This window comes from Suricata suricatta, chromosome 3 (assembly GCF_006229205.1).
Source record: "Suricata suricatta isolate VVHF042 chromosome 3, meerkat_22Aug2017_6uvM2_HiC, whole genome shotgun sequence".
NCBI classification, from domain to species: Eukaryota; Metazoa; Chordata; class Mammalia; order Carnivora; family Herpestidae; genus Suricata; species Suricata suricatta.
This window is the reverse complement of record NC_043702.1, coordinates 15,131,872-15,154,029: the sequence shown is the minus strand read 5'-3', so window position 1 is coordinate 15,154,029 and position 22,158 is coordinate 15,131,872. Positions and strand designations below refer to the sequence as shown.

General features: G+C 41.5%; 1 long non-coding RNA gene across 1 annotated transcript; it reads left to right on the top strand.

Annotated features, from left to right (window-relative positions):
• Window positions 1–2,501: 2,501 nt before the first annotated feature.
• Window positions 2,502–16,173, top strand: LOC115286357. The gene is made up of 3 exons (XR_003906020.1): window positions 2,502–2,588; window positions 11,671–11,816; window positions 16,113–16,173. It is a non-coding gene; the product is annotated as an uncharacterized LOC115286357 (long non-coding RNA).
• The last annotated feature ends 5,985 nt before the right edge of the window (window positions 16,174–22,158 follow it).

The window sequence follows — 22,158 nt, the reverse complement described above, 5'->3', positions numbered from 1 at the left end:
TGTGTGTGTGTGTGTATGCTAAGTGCATGTCCCCCCCATGATGGAGGACACTGCCTTTTTACCACTGTGTTCCCGGAACATAGAACAGCAATTGTCACATTGGCACTCAGTTACAATGATGATCCTTAGATCAGACCAGAATGATATGATCACCATGAGGAACAGCAAACATGTTACATAATATGAAAGATAAATATTATTAAACCAATAACATGCTAAAAGGAAATCGGGGACTCTAAAGAAATAAAAAGAGGAAAAGAAATGCAAAGAAAAATAATTTACTTTAGAATGGAAGTATTTAAGAATTGAAAAGCTCAGAAAGGCAATCTATTCTGGGTGAACACAATTTTGATTCATATTTACTATGGTCACACTTTAGAGAACTACGGTTTTGAAATGTTGAGATTACCCAGAAATAAAATCCAAATATTGAAAAGATACGATATTTTTAGAGGAAAGTAATTTTAATGGGAAAAAAAAGTTTAATGTGCTCATTCAATAATATGGGCAATAAGGCCTGTGCTTTATAAATTTTAGAATACATGTTTTTTCCACATTTTTAAAATATCTAAAATTGGCACATATCTTACCATTAATGGCATCTTACAGTTAAAATTGGAAGCATTTTTGCTCTTTCTTAATGGAATGCACACTACTGGGAAAGAAGTCATGCACATTATTGAATTACCAGCTTATTAAATTTGATGAACTGTCTCATCAGAGAGGAACCAGAAATATTAAGAGTATGATCAGCATCTATGACAACACCTTGCCTCCAGTACAGTCTGTTAAATGATGTTTGTGGGCAGTTGGATAGGTTATAATTGAATGTTTCAGTCCACGACTTACTAACACTGAATAGTGATGATGCGCTTGGTTACACCAAATAAGACGCAAACACAGTGGCCGCGTCTGCTGGTTGGGAAGCAGGGTTTTCCAGTAGTTCCTATCCTTCTGTGGCCAGTGAAAACAGGCCTAGGGCAGCTAACACAGACACAAAGGAGTAAAGGAAAGAAACACCACATTACGTCTTCTACGGCTTAGTTCCCTATTTCACGTACCTTTGGCCATGTCATAACATTTAACTCGAGAAAATGAGGATGAAAGAAATTATCCAAGTCAGAGTTTCTCAACCCCAATACTATTGACATTTTGGACTAGATGATTCCTTTTTAGGAGTGGAGGGATTGTCTCAGGCCTTATGGGATGGTTAGCAGCGTCCCTGGCTTCTAGTCACTAGATACCAATAGCATGATCCTCTTCACCACTCCTCAGTTTTGTTACCAAAAATGGTCTCCAGACATGGCCAGATATTACCTGGCGTGGAAGGGTGAAATTGCCTTGGTCGAGAACCACTATTGTAGGTCTTTTCCCATGTTATAGTATTCCCAAAGAGTCAGATGTGAGATACAGGTAAAGAAATGCAAAACCAAATTTAAACATAAAATCTCCCTTGCAAAAATAGAAGTGGTCTGAAACTTCAAAGGTATCTTCAAGTTTTAGAGTTTACCAAAATTCCAGCAGACTCAAGATTAGAAATATATATATATAGAATTTGAATGTATAATTGGGGGAACCACAGCATTTACTCTCAAATTACTTTTAAAACAATGAAAAATATATTAATAGAGAAGTGATCAAAAGGGATTCTGAAAAAGTAAACTGATCTGTTTGGCTGATGGAATTGTGGGTGTTTTTAATGATTGTGAGTCATGCCCTGAGTAATTAAATATGTCCTACTTTCAATTGTTTGAGAAAAATGAATGAAGATCAATGTGAAAGTGTCAGAATGATTAAATATCTAGCATTAAATACCAGGCACAGAGCTCTATGCCTTATATTCATTGACCCATTTAATATTTACAATAATCCTGAGAAGTTAGCCATCATTTCCAGGAAGACAATTTGACTTGCCCAAGATTACGGTTTGTAAACAGCAGAGCCCAGAATCAACCTCTGGGCTGGCTGCCTTCTCACTCTGTCGGTTCTGCCCACCACACTCTATAGCAAACATGTTTCACTGAGGGCCAATGCGTCCCTATGTGAACTCTGTATCCCAGCCAGACTCATGTATTCATCGGTACTGGCGATATAGCTTCCATTTGTCTTCTCAGGCCTTCGTTCACACTGCCTTCCTCCTGGAAAATTTACTTCCCTCTATCGGTCTGCCTATTTGTCTGTTCCCTAAACCATATCCTTCTTCTGCTGCTTAGTCTGAGGTCCATTTTCTCCATTGAGAATTGTCTGAGATAATTCGACCCACACTTACCTCCCTGTTCTCTGTATACTTTGTACTTCCGCCGAATTAGGCACTTGTTATATAACATTTCAACTTCTCACTCCTAATGACAGTAGCTAATATGTACATACTCTTTAGGGAAGAGTTGTATGTACATGGTCTCATTTTATCCTGACCACAAACCTGTTTTCTGCTAAGGTCATTTCACAGATGAAGGCATCTAATGGCCAGAATTAACTGGATTGTTCAAAGATCCACTTGATAAGTAGCAGACCAGAACAGAACGTGGATGGAAGTCTCTTTAACTCCATACTCGTGTTCTTTCTTAAAAACCAGGATTCATACCCAGGTGTGTATAAATACATAAAAGTCAATCTCACCAATTAGACTGCAAGTTTCATATTTCAAATCCTTCTCCTTCCCTTATTCCTACACCAGTACTCAGTAAGCATTCAGCAAGTACTTAGTAAGCATGTAACAAATACTTAGAATAATCATTTATCAGTTGGATAGTTTTTGCCTCCTAAACATCAGAGCATAAAGCAGCAGTAATAGTCACAGACCGCAAATGAAGAAACAGTATCAGTGAGATTAGGGGATGTGAAAATGTCCTGTCAACTGAAACCCCAATCCACCTGCACTTGGAATTCTGCTTGAACCTGGCGGCTCTTCTTCAGATACTTCTTGTATATTTTTCTTCATTTTGTCATTAAAAAAATCCTATGGTAAATTACTATTTTATCCTCCTTTTAGGAAGAAGAAAATTAGTTTAGAGAGATTAAGTAATAAGTAGAAGTTTGAAGAGAGTTTCAATCCTGCAAGCTAACTCCTGATTTTTTAATAGGCCTTCATCATAAAAAGAAAGCAGACAAACACCTCTAAGACTCGTGTTTATATTAGTATGTGTAGGGGCACCTGGGCGGCTTAGTCCAGTTAAGTGGCCGACTTCGGCTCAGGTCATGATCTCACGGTTCATGAGTTAGAGCCCCAGATCGGGGTCTGTGCTAACAGCTCAGAGCCCGGAGCCTGCTTCAGATTCTGCTCTCTCTCTGCCACTACCCCACTCATGCTCTGTTTCTCTTTGTCTCAATAATAAATAAAAACATAAAAACATATATAGATTGGTATGTGTGTATACATATATATATTCCTATGTATACATATATATATTCTTATGTATGTATCTTCTGTTTGCATTCAAGTTTTCAAAGCAGATCTAATTCCCAGAATACTGAATTTTCTTATGTCATAATGTCTACAGCACTTTCAACGTTCCCAAGCAAAGGAGATTGTCAGAGGGACAAATGTCAGATCATTTGTTCTTGGTTGAAGGCTCAGGAGCTGTCTTAGAGAGCACCTGCCCATCAGAGAAAATGATTGTCCTGATATTTGCGGGGTGGAGGAGGATCAGTGAAGGCCTAGTGCCGTATGGAATGAAGTTCAGTCCCTTGAACCAGTCTGCCCACCCTGGCAAGACACATGACATGAAAAATGCAGGCGCCTTCCTCAGGCCAGTATTGGTGGTAATTCCCAGTCGTCTGAGAGCTATTTGGCACACTCTCAGGTAGCTGACATCCAAACAATAAGTAATCTGGGTTTCTGCAAGGTAATTACCCACCAAACCTGCATGGTCTCCGGACCTAAGTGATGCGTTCCGACATACTGAACAAACAGCACACCTGAGTAAGCTTACAGTCACTAAAAAACTATTATCTTTAATCACAAGACTATGTCAGGATTCTTGCTTTATTTGTGTGCAGATTTAAGCCAGCTTCTCCAAAACCGCATTGCAGGGACCTGCCAACTCTTTCTTATTTAGGGTACTGTGGCTCTCAAAAAGTGTTGTTGGTTTTTTTTACCTATAAGTTTAGTTCAAGAACATACCCATGAGATTGTGCTCCAGATTTACAACCCCCCAACCAGGGACCACTCTGCCCAAGGAGACCCAAGCCTGGGAATCTCTGACCTCATCACAAGTGCTCCTGTTTGCAGAAATTGGGCAAAAATTTCACACCAGTCTTTCCATCACTGAGCATCCTTTCAGCTTTTTTACACAGAAATAATACAGAACTACCTGCAAATATAATTATTTTTGCAGCTGGTGCAGAATGGCGATATTTTTTCATCCCTGATCATAAAGTACTTGACAATGGAAAATTTGACTAGGCAATGATCATACCTAAGAAATTTTCAGAACATTTTGCTCAAGTCAATCAATTTAGAAATGGTGAGTAATTTCTAGAACCAGCTTGCCAATATGGGGAAGTTTATTATACACACTTGTGAGGTTTACCAAAAAAAATGAATTTTACTGTGATTCTATAGTGTAAGAAGCAAGTTCAAATCCAGGGTACTGAATTTTCTTAAAAGCAATTCTATGTCTTGTAGATGATGTTTATCAACTTGCTTAATCTCTCCCATGCCTCAGTGGCCTTCCACTCATTAATTAACAATATATTAGTTGAGTCTTTTATGTACCAGACTGTAGTCTATGCTCAGAAGATAAAATGCCTAAAGAAATCGGGGTGGGGGAGGGGGAACTGCTCGCAAAAGCTTACATTGAAGTGGAGAAAAGTGTACATGAACAAATATATATAGTGTGTCAAATAGTGACAAATTCTTTTTTTTTTAAGGTTTATTTATTTTTGAAATATAGAGAGTCAGAGTATGAGTGGGTGAGGGGCAGAGAGAGAGGGAGACACCGAATCCGAAGCAGGTTCCAGGCTCTGAGCTATCAGCATAGAGCCTGATGAGGGGCTCAAACTCAGGAACCATGAGATCATGACCTGAGCCAAAGTCAGATGCTCAACCAACTAAGCCATCCAGCCACCCCTGACAAATTCTTTGAAAATAAAACAAGAAAGAAAACGGAAAATCCCAGTGGAGAAGGACATGAAAATGATTACAGTTTTCAAGAGGGCTGCCCAAGATCTCTCCTAAGAAGGTGACATTTGAGCAAAGTCCTGAAGGAGTAAAGGAGTAAACAATGTGGATACCCAGGGGAAAGCAATCCAGAAGGATGAGGAGAGGGAAAGAAATGCAAAGGTCCTGAGACACAAGGATTCCTAGCACGTTCTAGGAGAAGCAAGGTGACTAGCCAGTGTAGCCAGAGCAGAGTGAGCAAAGAGGAGACAACGGAGGCCAGATTTTGTTGGGCCTTTTAGGTCATTATATGTAGTGGGGTTAAAGCAATAGACTTAGAGCATCAGAGTTGAGAACACTTGTTTTTCGCAGCATGCATGATCTGACTTGCATCTTAAAAGATTTATGGTAGTTTCTGTATGGTGATTAGACTACCAAGGAGCACAAAGCCAATTGCTTACTCATCAAAGGACATCAAGTAACTGCCATTGCGAAAATTCAGATACAAGACAAGTGCGGCTTGGGTTAAAATAAGACCAGTAAATGTTGTTAGATTCTAGCTCTAGAGTAGCTGGAGTCAACAGAATCTCATGGAATAAGTGTGAGATATGAAAGAAACCAAGGAGGACTCTGAAGCTTGAGCATAAGGAGCTAGAACAGAATTGCCCTTTACTGAGGTGACGAGCACACTGTGAAAAGCACAGTTACTAGGCCCTGTGGGATTTAAGAGTTCAGAACAGGACATGTTGCGTATAAATGAGACATTCCAGGTGGCATGATGAGTAAATAGTTGGTTATATGAATCTAGAGTCCAGGAGCCAGGTCTGCACTTGAATCATGAGCATAAAGATAGGATCTCATATACCCCGAGACTGGATGAAATCAATGAGGGGGATGGGTAAGCTCCCAAAACTCAGTGGTCTAAGCAATGAGGGGGAAGTGGAGGCAGGGTCTGAAAAAGAGCTGCCCAGGACAGGGTAACTATCTGAGAGCTGATGACAGTGTGTCCAGGAGGAGGGGATGGGCAGCTCTGTCAAGGTTGACTGAGATGGGGACTTGGAATTTACCCTTCGGGAGCAACACTGAAGTCATTGATGACTTTAACAAAGGTCTTTTCTTCTCAAGAGAATAAGAGGAAAGGGATTAAAATGGATATAGACAGGTCTTTTGAGAAGTGTTGCTAAACGGGGAGCAAAGAAAGGGGAGATTGCTGAAGAGGGGTGTGGCGTCAAGAGAAATTTTTAAAAACCAACTTCATTGAGGTGTGCTATACATACAATAAAACTCACCAATTTCAGGTGCACAGTTCAGTGAGTTTTGACCAATGTATATATCTAAGCAATCACCACCATAATTAAGATATAGAACATTTTGTGCCCCTTTCCACCAATCAACCTCTTACTCCCAGACCCAGGGAACCATTTGTCTGCTTTATGTCACTCTAAATAAAATTTGTCTTTTCAGAGTTTTGCATGAATGGAATTATAGAGGATGCCATCTTTTGTGTTCAGCTTAGTTTGCTTAGCATAATGTTTCTGGGAATTATCTGTGTTGATGCATGAATCAGTACTTACTTTCTTTCTATTGCTGTGTGGCATTCTATAGTATGGATATGTTACAATTTGTTCATCCATTCATCTACTGATGGACATTTAAGGTGTTTCCACTTAAATCTTTTATGAAAAACTCTGCTATAAACATTCACGCCCGAGTCTTTTGTGGATATTTGTTTTCATTCAATGGAGAGGGGTTTCTTTAAGAGCAAAGAAATTTGGAAATCATAATTGTACTCATGGATGATGAAATTTTGAGTGTGTCATAAAATCTCAGTGCATAAAATCTGCAACGATATAGTTCCTTGGCCAAGAAACAAGTATCTTTCATCTATAGTCATTTAATCAGTTTTTGACTCTAGTACCTCATAAAGATCCTGTCCTTGCCTTCAAGTGAGCATGATCTAGTGAATTAAATAAAAATGTAAATAAATGGGACAAGGATACACTCCATAACTGAATAGGCACTAAACTCAAAGGACATATTGTCCAAAGAGACAAGACTGACCACTAGTGTAAGTTGACTCAACAATATTTATAGATAATTGTATAATGAGTTATACCATATTAAAGAATGAATATACCGATGTCAAAGAAAAGTCAGGTATACTTACAATGCATTCCTAACTCTGAAGACTATCACCATGTTCTTCATCATCTGCTCCACCATGCTCCTCTACAAAGCCACTTCGGATGCAATTATTAGCAACAGGCAACCTTCCCATGACTTTGGTGACCAACTGCTAGTGTATAATGAAAGAAGGTTAACCCGTGTTCTTTCCTGTTGTGCCTGATTCACTTTTTGCATGATTTGTGATAACTTTCCTAACATTCTATACTTTTCTACATTCCACTCCTCCTTCTATAAAATGTAAATACCAACATCTGACTGGGATTAATAAAATGGTATGGAATATACTATATTTCCTGATTGCAAAGCCATGTGTGAGAACTGATGGCAAATATTAGCCTGAGAACATGAGTTTCTCTGTGCCCCCAAATATTTTACTATCAAAATTATACATATTAAACCCCATTTTTTCCAACCTGCTAGGTATGGATGGACCACAGTACACTGACCTTCTGAGAACTGGTTTGACACCCCCAGTGAGGCTTAGCTGTTGTTAGGGGCTGGCCTGATGCTCACAGTTTGTGAACATGGTGTCTCCTGTTGCGCATCAAAGATATCACAGAACATTGACCTCAGACACAGTCACCCTGAGGCATGACAAACTGAGACAAAACAAGAACACATCCTAATTTTATCTAAGTATGGAAACAAATATGGTCATTATGCAATCGACAAAATACCGGATATTTCTGTTGCTCCTGGCTGATAGGATTGACAGCTATTTCTTTTTCAATTACAGTTTTATTCTTGCTCTAACTCTCCTCCCTGTGGATATAACTATAGTTTTGAGGTGCCTAATCATAGACTTGTCCCTGTTTTCTGACAAAAGTTACTCTAGAACAAACCCTGCTTCCTTTCCCCTAACGTCATCCAATCGAAGCCCAGATTCTATAAAAAGTCACTTCTGATACCTTCTCACCAAGACATCCCACAGTTCCTCACGGTCTACATCTTTCTTCTTGTAATGATCTGCTCAACTTGTTTGACTACAGGTGTGTCTCTGATGGTCTTTGCCTGGAGGACGTAGACAGTACATCTGCTCCCAAATTTTCATTACTGGAAAAGGGAAGCAGGGCTTCAGATGTTACATCTCTCAGAAGTTTTAACACTTGGGGGCGTGTGGGTGGCTCAGTCGGTTAAGCGTCTGACTTCAGCTCAGGTCAAGATCTCACGGTTTGTGGCTTCGAGTCCCACGTCAGGCTCTGTGCTGACAGCTCAGAGCCTGGAGCCTGCTTCAGATTCTGTGTGTGTCTCTCTCTCTGGCCCTCCCCTACTCGTGCTCTGTCTCTGTCTCAAAATTAAATTATATTAAAAAATAAATAAAAATTTTAAAAAACAAGTATGAACCCTTGACAAAATTACTCTTGCTTAAAAATCTTCCTGAGACAAAGAGGTGATTCCCTTGCCAGCATTAACACAACATGGCAGCCAACGGTGGAGAGGAAGTAGCAGTCGTGCGCCTGGGGATATCAGCCAGACGTCCCACTTGGATTCCTCCCTCACAGCCCCTGCCTTCCCAGTCCTGGGCGGTTATAGACACAGCCCTGCTAGACTCTGAGTCTATCAGCCCTGACCAGGACAGGGATTAACACCAGGGTGTAGAGTCTGGAATTCATCTTGCCGTCGCAGCCCCAAGGACCAGGCTGTAGCTCTCAATTCCTGCTTAGTATTCCAGTCCACTGCTGGGTCTGGAGTTTTGCCTAGAACCATCATAGCCCATTGGGCAAGGATCCAATACCTTGCAGAGTCCTTGCCCTTGTCCCTCCCCTGGAAGTTGTAGTTTGTTGTGTCTATTCCCGGTTGCTGGCAGCGGCACCATTTCAAATGTGCTTATCCTCAGGAGCTGTGACGTAACTGACCTTTCTGACATGCAAATTGTACCATTGGCTCTGGAGAGGGCGTGTTAGCTGAGGAAGTTCCCCAGTCCCTCTCCCATCTGGTCCTGGGTTTCTCCAACACTTCCTCTTGGCCAGTGCCAGCATCCCTCACAGCTGAGCCCACCCAGGTTATAACAGCCCCGGCTCGCCAGACACAGTTTATTCATGCGCAACTGGACACCTTCCCTGGCCATCACCCAAAAGAGAAAGTTGCTACAAGAACCACCTGCTGAGTCTTCAGGACTTCCAGACATACTCTCAGGTTGAGGAAAGCAACAGGAAGCAAGGGAGGGTTGCCTCCTACCACATCAAGGAGTTTATAGCAAAACGGAGAGTCCTTATTCCTATATACCTCAATCACTTCCTAGGAGCAAACAAATCCAACTTCAAAAGCCCTGTGATTTACATACGCATTAAGAACTTGATCAATATTTGAGTGTTGAGTAATGACTAGATGGCTAATGACTTCATAGTAAGTTCTCAATAAATATTCATTCAACTAATGAGTAGGTCTGATAGATGGAAAAGTTCGTTTTTTTTTAATAGTTTATTGTCAAATTGGTTTCCATACAACACCCAGCGCTCTTCCCCTTAAGTGCCCTCCACCATCACCACCACCTCTTTTCCCCCCTCCCCCTTCCCCCCAACCCTCAGTTCATTCTCAGCATTCAATAGTCTCTCAAGTTTTGCATCCCTCTCTCTCCCCAACTCTCTTTCCCTCTTCCCCTCCCCCTGGTCCTCCATTACATTTCTCCTGCTCTCCTGTTAGACCTATGAGTGCAAACATATGGTATCTGTCCTTCTCTGCCTGACTTATTTCGCTTAGCATGACACCCTCGAGGTCCATCCACTTTCCTACAAATGGCCAGATTTCATTCTTTCTCATTGCCATGTAATACTCCATTGTATATATACACCACCACAGACAGATGGAAAAGTTAAGGCCCAGTTTCTGTTGCTATTGCTCAGGATCACTCAGCCAGCCAGCGCAGAGTTGGTACAGAACCAAATTCTCTGAGCTCCAATCCAGTACTCTTTCTTCTAGAGCAACATCCTTACTAAATAGATACAGGTTAATTTGTAACAGTGCAGACTCTGGACTTTGTTTCTTTACTGAGCTCTTATCTCCAAGATTATTGAAGATTACTTTGGAAGCTAATATTAGCCACTTAAGTGTTCAGTCAAGAGATATGTCATACATGCCCTCCAATTCTGTGGCAAAATTGGAATAAGAACCCAGCCATTACCAAAATTTATAAACATTTTTATCACGCAGAAGAATTTGAATATTAAATAGCATTATTAAAATTTGTAGCTTTTTCATGTCCTTGAACCACAAAATAGAAAAGGGGCATGGGAAAAATGAGCCTTGGATGGAAGAGTTAGAAAGAGGCATGGAAAAGAGATGGTAAGCCCAAGACTTGCCTTTGCAAATTTCCTGCAATTAACCCAACCCCCCACCCCAACCCTTCAGAGAAGGAGGCTTAAACGGGAGAGTCCAGGTTACACATCACTGTTCTTCCTGAAATCTGGAAGCGTTGCTGGGAAAAACACAACTCCTATTAAAATGCAAACACCAGCTGTGTTGGACCTAAGAATCATTTACACTTTAATTAGAAGGAATCCCTTTAATCAGCTGATTTGATTGCCTTGCTACTCTAATGGGTGGTCCACAAAAGACCAGCATCCTAGGCATCGCCTGGAATTTTATGAGAAATGCAGACTTTCCAGCACATTCTAGACCCCTGAAGCAGACACACGCACAGTGACATCTGAGAGGCTCAGCAGTTCTTAAAAGACAAACGTGACTGATTCAGGCAAGAGATGGTTTGTGTTCCTAGATGTCCTCAAAGACGTGGGTGGGAGGCCCTGCAGAAAATGGGAGAAGGCAACAAAGATACATTCTTCTTCTAGCATGTTTCTAAGGACCCGGTGGCCTGCAAACACCTGCCTCCACCGGAAACCACATGAGTGTGCAGTGGATTGCTGAAGCCTGCGACATTTATGTGTTGAAATACGGACCATGTAGCGACATTTGTATGAGAATTGACATAACTCAAGCCTTGTGATTGGCAGTTAGCTGCTGTATTGGGCAAGAGAGATTACAAAACTCTCCAAGGCGCCCAGATTACAGCCCAGGTACACCCAGTATCAGGAGAAACTGGTTCTCATGTGCTTGCGAGTGTGTGTCCGAAGCTCTGATTAGTGTGAGACCCTCCAAACTACGTAAAATGCAGAGTCATGCAATTAACTAGAGCATGAGGATCAAGAGATGCTACTCTAATGGAGTGAACCACTTGTGTTTGCTTAATCCAGTAAACCAAGTTACCTGAGTAGTACCCTTTCCAACATAATTGCCTATATTTAAGATTCAATTAGAAACAAGAACATTATTTCAGCCTCTTCTCTCTCTCTCCCTCCCCCCCCCTCCCTCTCTCTCTCCCCCTCCCTCCCCCTCCCTCCCCCTCCCTCTCCCTCTCTCTCTCTCTCTCTCACCTATCCACTTAGAAGTTTGCCTGAATACCTGTCTGAAAGCTGCAATCCTGTTTTCTCTGGGACCAAGTCTGAACCTCAAAGGCTAACGAAAGTTTAACCACTTTGGCCAGTAGGGGGCAGTGAAGCGCAGCGGAACAGGAAAAGGCTGCTGGCAAGAGGTAAGCAAACCAAATCCCTATTAGAGCGCCCGAGATCCAGCTGGTGGGCCTGGTAGGGGAGCAGAGTGCCCTCCCTAACTAAGGAGGGAGCAGCTCAGAAGGAGCAGGATCCGCCTAAGATCCCAGAAGAAAGAAGTTTCCCGAAGCAGTTGGGAGGAGGGAAACCGGGTCTGATTGCACCCTGGAACGAGCTGCTCAGGACGTCCCAAGGTTAGCCTCCGGGCTTGGCTTCCAGGAGCGCCTTCACACCGCGGTAGAACCCAATTTCATTAGAAAGAATAGCTCAGCGTGTGGCCATTATCTCCCTCCGCCTTCTTGCCTGGGAAGTCCCTTGCTTCTCCCAGAGGAATGCGGTGAAGGTTGAGATCCTAATTGACCAACTACCCCACCGTAAGGAGAGCTGATGGGATTTGGGGGACAAAGACAGAACGTTTGTTGGGAGGAGGAAATCGCGGTTCAACCAAACAGAAAGCCTAAAAGCTTGAGGGCCATAATGTATTCTTTATTACCTAACCTCTTCTCTGTTGGAAGACACTTTTTGTGTTTAGGATTAAATCCAGACCCAACCCTATGGATAGGTTCCCAGGAGGTACCTTTGTAAAGATGCCCTGAGGCCAGGGATTTACATTTGAATTCTGGTTTTCCAAATACTGTGTAAAATTCTCCCCACCCATTTAACTCCCTCCCTGCCCGCCTCCCCACCTCGTGCCAGTGCCTATGGGGCCAAACTTTTCACACTATTGTTTATTTTTAATGGTTGCTTATTTTTGAGAGACCCGAGTGAGAGGAGGCGAGGGGCAGGCGTGGGGAGACATAGAATATGAAGCAGGTTCCAGGCTCTGAGCTGTCAGCACCGGACCTGACGTAGGGTTTGAACTCAGGAACTGTGAGATCATGACCTGAGTGGAAGTCAGAGGTTTAACTGACTGTGCCACCCAGGTGCCCCCTGGAAACTTTTCTAATTTTGGATATTCAGTCCTGCTGTGCTATTAATACACCCACACTTAGCAGGTAATTGTGAGGTCAGTGGGAAAATCTGGTCCCCCATAAACGTGCTCTTCCTTCCAGAAACAGCCAACCCTTCATGCATGATATACACATGAGTTCTCATTGATACATGAAGCCAGAAAAAAAAATTCAAAATCTGAAGACAGGCTTTTGGAGGGATGCTCATTAAGATATTACAAACTCCTAATTAACAAACAAACAAAAGGCTACCCATACTTAGTTGTTAGTTTTATTCTCCTTTAAATTAAACATTTCTACCCGTTTTTGAGCTTTCTCATTTCTTAGGCTCTTGATCCAAAGTCTTTGTACTGAATACATCAACAGAATTTCAATCCAAATTTGTAACACATGTTACAAATTGCCTCATTAATACATGCTTTCTTAGATTCATGAGCAGTAATAATCACAATAAGTATGATTTCATGACTGTTTGTTGTAGGCCAAAAACACTGTTAGGTGTTTTATGGTCTATGCTAGTACTTCAACCACTGCCCAGTTTGACATGCTATCTGCATTAGAGATTAAGGAGGTAAGATTCCACACAGGTAGGTAGAGCTATTTCCCTCATGGCACCCACTGCCTCCCTGGTTAATTCCACAAGTTAATAATAACTGATAGTGTCCTACTCACTGCAGAGGTACCGCATTCCTGCTGTGGACCAGCCGCAGATGTTTCAGATGTTCATGAACATAGTCTTCACAAAAGCGTTGGGAGACAACTAACTTTTCCCCATGGTGTGAGAAAGCCAGAACTCAGCCACACTGCTAGCAAGTGGCAAAGCCAAAAGTCTAGCCCAGATCTCCTGATGCAGTCTCAATGCTTTGCCCTCAAAATTCAGTTGTGTCTCAAACAAAAAATAGGAGGGTCACAGTCACAGTTGCGGTGTGGCAGCACAGTCTGTTTACAAAATGTCCATGTCCAAAGGAATCTTCACTTTCACAGGACTTTTTCCAGAAAGCACTTGCAAGTGTCTTGATTCCAACAAGGATTCGATTCTAATTCTCTGCTGTCTCAGGAGCTCTAGGAACTTCCATGAATTCGATATTTCTCCCTTGACTCTCATTTCTGCATCAGCCATATGGGCATATTTAGCTGTTTCTTGCCCTCACCTTTAGAAATGAAACTCTAGGAAGACAAGGATTTTTATCTTGTTCACTCTTCTTACCCAAATGTCTAACACATGGTACACACTTAAATACTTCTGTAGAAAAAGTCATGAGCCAGAGATCCAATAAGTTCAAATAAGTTCATATGTGTGAAAGCACTCCATTTACTCTCTCTTCTTCCCATTCTGGTGTGGGATAAACCCTCAGATTAGGTTACCTTCTAAATAAATGAGTTCTGTTTACACATAAAGCTATAGACCCTCCTTCAACTTTTGAGTCTTATCTTTTAGTACATTTTGAGAACTAAAGCTTTTGGATTTTGAAGATTAGGTAGGTGAAATACAATTCCCCAAATATTTTAAGTTGTGTTCTGGTCTTTGACTCTATGACTTTGAATCAGGCACTTAACTAGCTGAGGTTTTGAAAATGGAGATACCATTACCCTTTTAAGGGTTATCACAAGTATTAGTTAAGAAAATATATGAAATATATGCTTTTCCTTCTTATTAAATATTTGAAATATTTACTTCGTAGGTCATTATTTGTCAAGGCCTCTTGTAGTTTTGATGATAAATTCACGTTGTTTTTGACTAGCAGTTTCTAGACTTGGTAACTGCATTGTGCACGCCAAGCACTAACGCTCCCTGAGAATGTCTTACGGGTCAGGTGCTCACATCAGCACATCACCTACACCAACTCAGTGCAGGCTCACACCTCTCCTGTGAGATTGGTGGCACACATAGATAAACCAAGGCACGAGACGCTAAGTAAAAGACCCAGGAGAGGGAGAGCTGAATTCAAGTAATTGAATCAGAAGACTGGACTCATAACTACTAAGTTATGTGTCTTTCAACTTTACGATTTAGCCATCCCTATAGATCAGAGCTCTCTACCTTTCTGAACCACTGACCCCTTTGGCAATCTAAAAAAGTTATGGATTCCCTCTCAGAGTGAAGTATGTAAATGCCTTAAATAAAATACATAGGAGTGCAAAGAAAATATATGGAAAGCAGTTACTTAAATGTTTTTATTTTTAATGTTTATTTATTAACGTTTTGAGAAAGAGAGAGAAGGGGAAGGGAGGAGCAGGAACAGAGGGAGAGAGAATCCATGCTGTCATTGCAGAGCCAGATGCAGGGCTCAAACTCACCAACCATGAGATCATGACCTGAGTCAAAATCAAGAGTCAGACGCTTAACTGAACCACCCAGGTGTCCCTTAAATGTTTTTAAAACTAAATTTATGACACGAAAATGTATTTGCTTATTTACTAGCCACTAAAGGACAATATCAAGCATCAGGCCTAACGACTCTTCTTCTTTATAAACAGCGAAGGGCACGTACAATGATAAAACACCTGATTCCTTCAGATGTCAGTGTCTCAGCTACTGCTCACACTGCTGTGGTGTCCAGCCCACTTCCTTAATGAAAGGAAATGCTAACTTTAGAGAGTTGAAAGTAAAGACATAATTTTTCCCACCCAAACCTGTGGACGCTTTGATTCTATCCTGTTCCTCTTGAACAGACCTTGAGGACAGTAGCCTACCTTTAGCACCTGCTTATTGTTTACAGGTAACAAAACGCTCAGTAACATGATATTCTGAAATAGATGCCACTTTTCCTTCTTAAATATCACTTGATAGTTTTAACTCAGGTATAGTTGAAACACAGCAAAGTTCACATATTTAAAATATGTTGAAGGGCCTGTTTGCTATATGTGACTTTAGGGGCTTAACTCTTTTCTGTTTAGGCTTCATCAGAATTTTTTAAAACAGCGGCCACATCACCTGATGTTCGTTGCTTAGTGAGTAAATGGAATAAAAATTCAAGCCAGTCTTCTCCAGAGTCTGTAGTTTGGCCTGATTGTACATTTCTCAGTCAGTTCATTTCCAAACCAGCTCTCCCTTTGCTGAGATTGTCTTTATCCTATACAACCACTAGATGGCACTGGTTCTCTGATATCCTTCTTGCTGCTCCAGGATTCCCCCACCCTCCTACCCACCCACCACCCCCGCCACCCCCACCCCCAAAATTGATTTTGAAAAAAGAAAGCTTATCTGGCAACCTTATCCACAAACACTGAGTTGACATCTCTTTCTGAAATGAATTAAAGCTTTTTTCATTCTATTTGTATTTTATCTTTTAAAGACCATTACATCATTTTGTTCTTTTGATTCTCCAGAGGCTTTTTAAAGTCCATTAGAACTTCAGCAACTCAAGATGTTTCACACCCAGAGAGCTACCTTCTAAGACATTCTGTGCTTTTCCTGCTGAAGCATAAGCCATGAGAAGCCGCGCTTCCTATCTGGGATGCTGGCAACAGGAGCATCTAGAGCAGTAAAACTATTCCGTGCCGAGCCTGCCTACCATAGGAGCTCAGAGCTCGTCCCGCGGGGCTTCACAGAAATCACGTTTTGGGGCCAATGCATCAGTTGTGGGTCATAAATAGGACAAGGGCTGTATTCAATAAACGATTGAACCAACACAGTCCTCAGTGATATGGGATTCGTAAGAAGTATTTTTAAGAGAGTAATAAAATGTAACTGTGGTTTAAAACTGTCTCTTGAAATAAGTAGATTCATTATACCAGCAATTGAAGTAACATATCAGCAAGAAACACAGCCAAGATATATTCCGAGCCGTATTGAACCTACTGTTTTATGCCCTTGGCGTGAGACATATTAGTGCTGTTAATTTTTCAGAGCTCTGATGATTGCATGTCAGCTTACATAAAATAAATCAGCGCCAGCTACTGCGTTTGTCGGTTGGATCAAAAGGAAGGGATGTGATTGGTTATCACTGAGGAAGTGGTCCTCCCACCCTCTCAGGCTATGAAAGGAATCACCATTGGAGCCGTGATTAACAGCCCCACGCTTGAGTGTGTAGAATCTGATTGTTTATTCTAAATATGTATACCCCCATTTACCATCCAAAGCCAAACTTTTGTTTAGCTTCCTCCAGTCTAAAATTTTATCCCAGGATCTGTCAGCCTGCTGAATGTTTATTACATCTCCTAAAGTTAAGGTTGTCGTGAATGCGAGGGTAGGGATTTTCTTTTCCAACCAGGAAATAAGAAAAAAGAAAATAAACTCTCAAAGTTCAGGAAGTGATTTTTAATTTTTGGTACCACTCTACTGCTTTGGGGAAAATACTTATGGATCCATGCAAGGAAAGGCAGGCTGAGAAGGGATGCAGTGACATTCGCCAAAACCCCAAATGCTGGATTGAATGAAATACAACTGAATCACAAAAGGAATGTGTTTCATCTCTGGGTTCTTTAGCTGAATTTACTAGTTTACTTGAGGACTATCTATTTCCAGGTGGCATTTGAAAAGCGTTTGGCTGCCATGTCTAATGTACCCAACCAGTATGCCAAGTGCCAGGGTTCCAAAATTAGTGCAGTTTACCACTGGTTGCAAGCGTGACCCAGGATTCTCCCGTATCACTCTACGGGCTATGAGAAGGGACTTTTCTTCTGGACAAGGAGACAAAGACGGGGCCAATCCCAGAATGTATTTCGTGTCTAATCTTAGTGGCTCTTTGAAACAGCTCAAGAGTAGTTTCCCCTATCATGAGAAGCAAGTATGGCACCGACTCGATCCCTAGAAATGCAATATTAGGGAAAAATTTATTATTTTCAGTTCTAGTACACTTGTCTTCTTAAAGTTGTCCAATTTCTTTTCTTTTCTTTTTTTCAAAATTGTTACCTTTAGGTCGGGAGATGGGAGAACCATGTTCAAAGGTTCATTTAGTTAAGTGCTTTTTAAGCATTTGTTTTGACTTAGGCTGACCATACTCTTTTTGTCTCTGACTGCCCTGCAAATTAGCATGGGATTATTGCCTTTTGCCCGGAGAAAATGAAGTGGCAAAGAGTAATAATGGTAAGACAAATCCAGAACAGAACTTTGAATCTTGAAAGAGTTTACTTACTTTCCACCCAAAGAGTTAGGGTGTAGGCAACAGATATTCTGTGTGTGTGTGTGTGTGTGTGTGTGTGTGTGTGTGCACGCGCACATGCGTGTGCTATATGCCACCTAAGAATTATTTTATATTTCAAGAATCCTCTTTCTTTGGAAAATCGACTGTGTTGGGGGTAGACTCACCTTTTCCACTATTTTTGGACATGCTCACTAGTCTTTCCTTTCTCTGATTTTTTTTTTCATCTGACCTGCTTGCGTGATTAGATCAACATCAATCAATAGAACTCTTGATTTTCTGCGGTCTTTGACGTGGTGCTCTGTGATGATATGGTGATCTCACTGCAGTTGGCTTCAGCCAGGCAACTGGATCTGCTGGTACCTTAGGCTGGTGCCGGGGGGCCGGAGGGGGCGGTGAACATGGACTACATTTCAGGAAAAACAGACTGATTTGTTCAGGTGTGAGCAGCGGTTTCTTAACTGCCAAAGCATTCCAGTTCAACAAGACGTTCCAGGAAAATATAATTTTGGAACCAGTCGGTTCAGCTCTAGGTAGGAGAGGCTGTGTAATTACTCTCAGGTGGTCAAAGCAGAAATGGAGAGAGCAGGGTCTTAGCCTTCCAACAGCCCAAGGCGGCCAGGAGCAGGTAGGCAGGCTCAGAGCCCTGCTGAAGGAGAAGATGTGGACAATAAGGGAAGGAACTGAGCCAGGTGTCTTTCAAGACAGAAGTTACCGGAAAGTTCCAGGACCAAGTCATGGGCAGAGGCTGAAGAAGGCACTGAGGCACTAGGTGGAGGGCATCTGAAGCCTGAATCCTATTGGTCTCAGATTCCCTAAGATCTTATCAGAGCCTCTCTCTGCTGTTTTGCTGTCTACATTCTTCTCTCTCCACTGCCACTTCTTATTACTTTATCTCTCATTTGAAAAGGTTTTATTATTTAATGATCTGCAGCATTTCAACACATGAATCTGGTCCACATTTTTGAGCTGTAGGAGGAACATGTCCTGGAGTCGCTTTCTGTCTTCATTCCGCTTCACATAAACTTGAACAAGGTACAGAGTTATGGGAGAGAGGTACCATAGAGAAATAAATAACACAGCAAATTCTCTTTGTTTAGATACTTGGTCATTTTCTCAATATTTCGTTAAATTCCCAAAATGTCACTGCACAGCATGTTCTTAAAAAACAATTCTCTCCCAGCAGTGTAACGGAAGAGGGTCCTACTCTGACAAAGGACCAAGGTCTATTGATAGTTGAAGAATATAATTCCGTGCTCTGACTTTAAAGACAAACAACGTATTCCCGCGGGCCTCCGGAGGCAGCTGACCTGACGTAGGTGCCCACTTACAAATATACATGTTCCCGCGATAGCCAACGAGAGAAACCATCTGAATTTATAAGCTAAGACAACTTCACACAGAGACAATGAGAAAACACAGTTCTGGAAAGGCTGATCCTCAGACCGTCAAAGAATTTCAAATCTCTGGTTTGCGGCCAGGATTTTTCACACAGCTAAATCGTAAATAAGGTTTCATAGGGATCCGAGTTAGGTCCAAATATTCAATATATCACTAACAATGATCAGTCTGTCTGAGCTGGTGTCTACATGCACAAACTTGTTTGGCTTTTTGATGGGTATGAAAATCTTTTTAGTTCTAAGAACAGATTAAATTCACAAGTGCCTTTCCCAACTCCTACATATTGCCAAACTGGCTCAGCTGATTCTCTTTCCTCCTCCATCGGAGCATGGGATAAATAATCACATGTATATTTCAAGCACAAAGGGAAAAGTGCTAATGCCTGAGGAGTCTGAAGAAGGCTTAGTCAGAGCCTGACATACTGTTGCTTTGAGAAGAGAGAGAAAATGTGATCAGTGCCATTTGCTGCAAGAGAGCGATTTCTCTAAGTCATGACACCAAGTACCATCGTGTTACTTTCCTCAGCTTAAAAAACCGACTCCTAGCACTCCTCATGTACCCTGCACAAGCACTTTAAAGCATAAGACAGCACAGTGGCACTCCAGAGAGAAAAGGATTTTATAAAGTGCAGTATTTCATTATTACTACTGTTTTCATGTCAAGTTTTATTATTGCTATTTTCATACTGAGATTTTTTAACACCATTTGTGTTTCTACAATATCCTTCATCCAATGTGTAACTCTTAAAAAAGAAGGAATACATTTATTTAGTCTGCTTTAGAAAGAAAGAAAGAAAGAAAGAAAGAAAGAAAGAAAGAAAGAAAGAAAGAAAGGAAGGAAGAAAGAAAAAGAGGCACCTGGGTGGCTCAGTTAGTTAAGCATCTGACTTCGGCTCTGGTCATGATCTCACAGTTTGTGAGTTCAAGCCCACGTGTTGTTGGGCTCTGTGCTGACAGCTCGGAGCCTGGAGCCTGCTTTGGATTCTGTGTCTCCCTCTCTCTGCCCCTCCTCCACTCATGATCTCTCTCTCTCTCTCTCTCTCTCTCAAAAATAAATAAACATTAAAAAGAAAAAAGAAAGGAAATACAAATTAGATTGTAAAACAAGGTAAATATTTTCAACAATTCAAAAATTAAAAAACTCAATTCTAACAAGAATGTAGTGAAGTGGTATTGTCAAGCATTATGGGGGACACTGTAATTAGCTTCAGTCATTGGAGAAAACTACTTTAAAATATGTATACTAAGTTCCCAACAAAATAACCTAAAATAACCTTAAGTGCAAGATGTTCAACAAAGAAAAATATATAGTAACTGAAACACTGGAGGCAGATCTAATATCTTCTTTTAGTATAACTGAGCAATTTTTATTAGAATCTTACAGCCCTGCTTAGTTAGGCAGCACTCTCCTTATTTTCCAGGAAGCAATGGAGAAAGATGCTTAAAATATAATGTGACCCTTAAAAGCAGAATACAATTTAAGGAATGCAAAAAGGCATATACAGCATTACTTTAACCGTGTCAAAACATTACTATGAATAAAGACGAAACGGAATGTACCAAAATGGTAATAGTTGCGAGAAAGAAAGTGGGGTACTTTGCCTCTTTAGAAGAAGCGTAACTCCCAAATCAAAAGGGGGGAGGAAAAAAACAGATTTTGGAAATCAGAAAGAGGATAGAAGTCATTGCCTCATCAGAAAAATTGCCAAAACCAAAAATAACGTATCTTCGTGGAAGGCCCAGCTGCGAAAACACAAAGCTAACCTCAAGACTGTGAGTTTATTCAGGTAAAGTCCCTGCCCAACTGGGGCCGGAGCGTCGGGCCCTGGATCTCGTTACACAACTTGAAAACCACCTCCAGGTTGCAGGGAAATGAGAAAGGGGAGGCTGGGGCTTCTGAAGAGAGACTTGAAAAGTTAAATATGTTTCGTCTGGGGGAAAAAGATTGAGAGGTGATCTCATTTCAGTGTTTGGATACCTGCCGTAGATATTCCAGACCCAAGATTGTGACCTGTCCTATTCACTCAGAAGCAACAGAAAGCTGCAGGAGGAAAGGGTTACATTAGAAAGATTTCCTCTCAAAGATAATTACGTGTTTATTCCACTTTTAGTCTGAATGACAGGATTACAGTCCCCTCCCCATCTGTAATCCAGGGAGAGTAATGCTTGCCACATAAGTTTTAATGGATATAACATCTGTACGGCACTTTGAGCTCTTCAGATGAAAGATGCCATGTGAATGCAAGGAATTATTGCTATTATTTTTGTCTCCGGCCTTCCCTATTGGTATGAGTTTCCTTGTGACATTTAGGGGACCCCTCCAGCCAGCCAGCTGCTCTGTAACATGTCATCCCACGGATATTTTAAGTCCCTCACGTGGTTCTGATTGTACCCAGAAGAAGAGCAGCTGAAATGTGAATTGTTTGTCATGAAGGAAGTGGAAGTAGTCACGATACCCCTTCAGGGCCTAGAGGTCAAAGTTTTTCCTAACATCCACTGGAAGGCTCGTGCCCTCGCATCACGGTGGTAGCGCGTTTGGTGGGTCCTTTCTTTCCACCTATTTCCTTTGAACAACGTCATCTGCTGGCACAGCCTTGGACAAATATCTTCCTTCCTTCCACCATCTCTTTTTTTTTAAGGCTTCTTTCAGATTCGACTGACATCTATGAATGCCTAACCCCGTGGGCCTGGCACGCTGCAGACCGTCGACACCAACATTTTGTTAAATAATTTTTTTTTCTTTTCTCCTGTGAAGTAGGAGCAGGAGCTTTGTCTTCTGATAAAGAGGAAAATTGAAAAATGCAGGAAAATTGGAAGACGCAACAATAAGCAGGCAAATCACCTAAACCGCTAATACTCAGAAAAGCAGTCACCGTTGATGTTTGGATATAC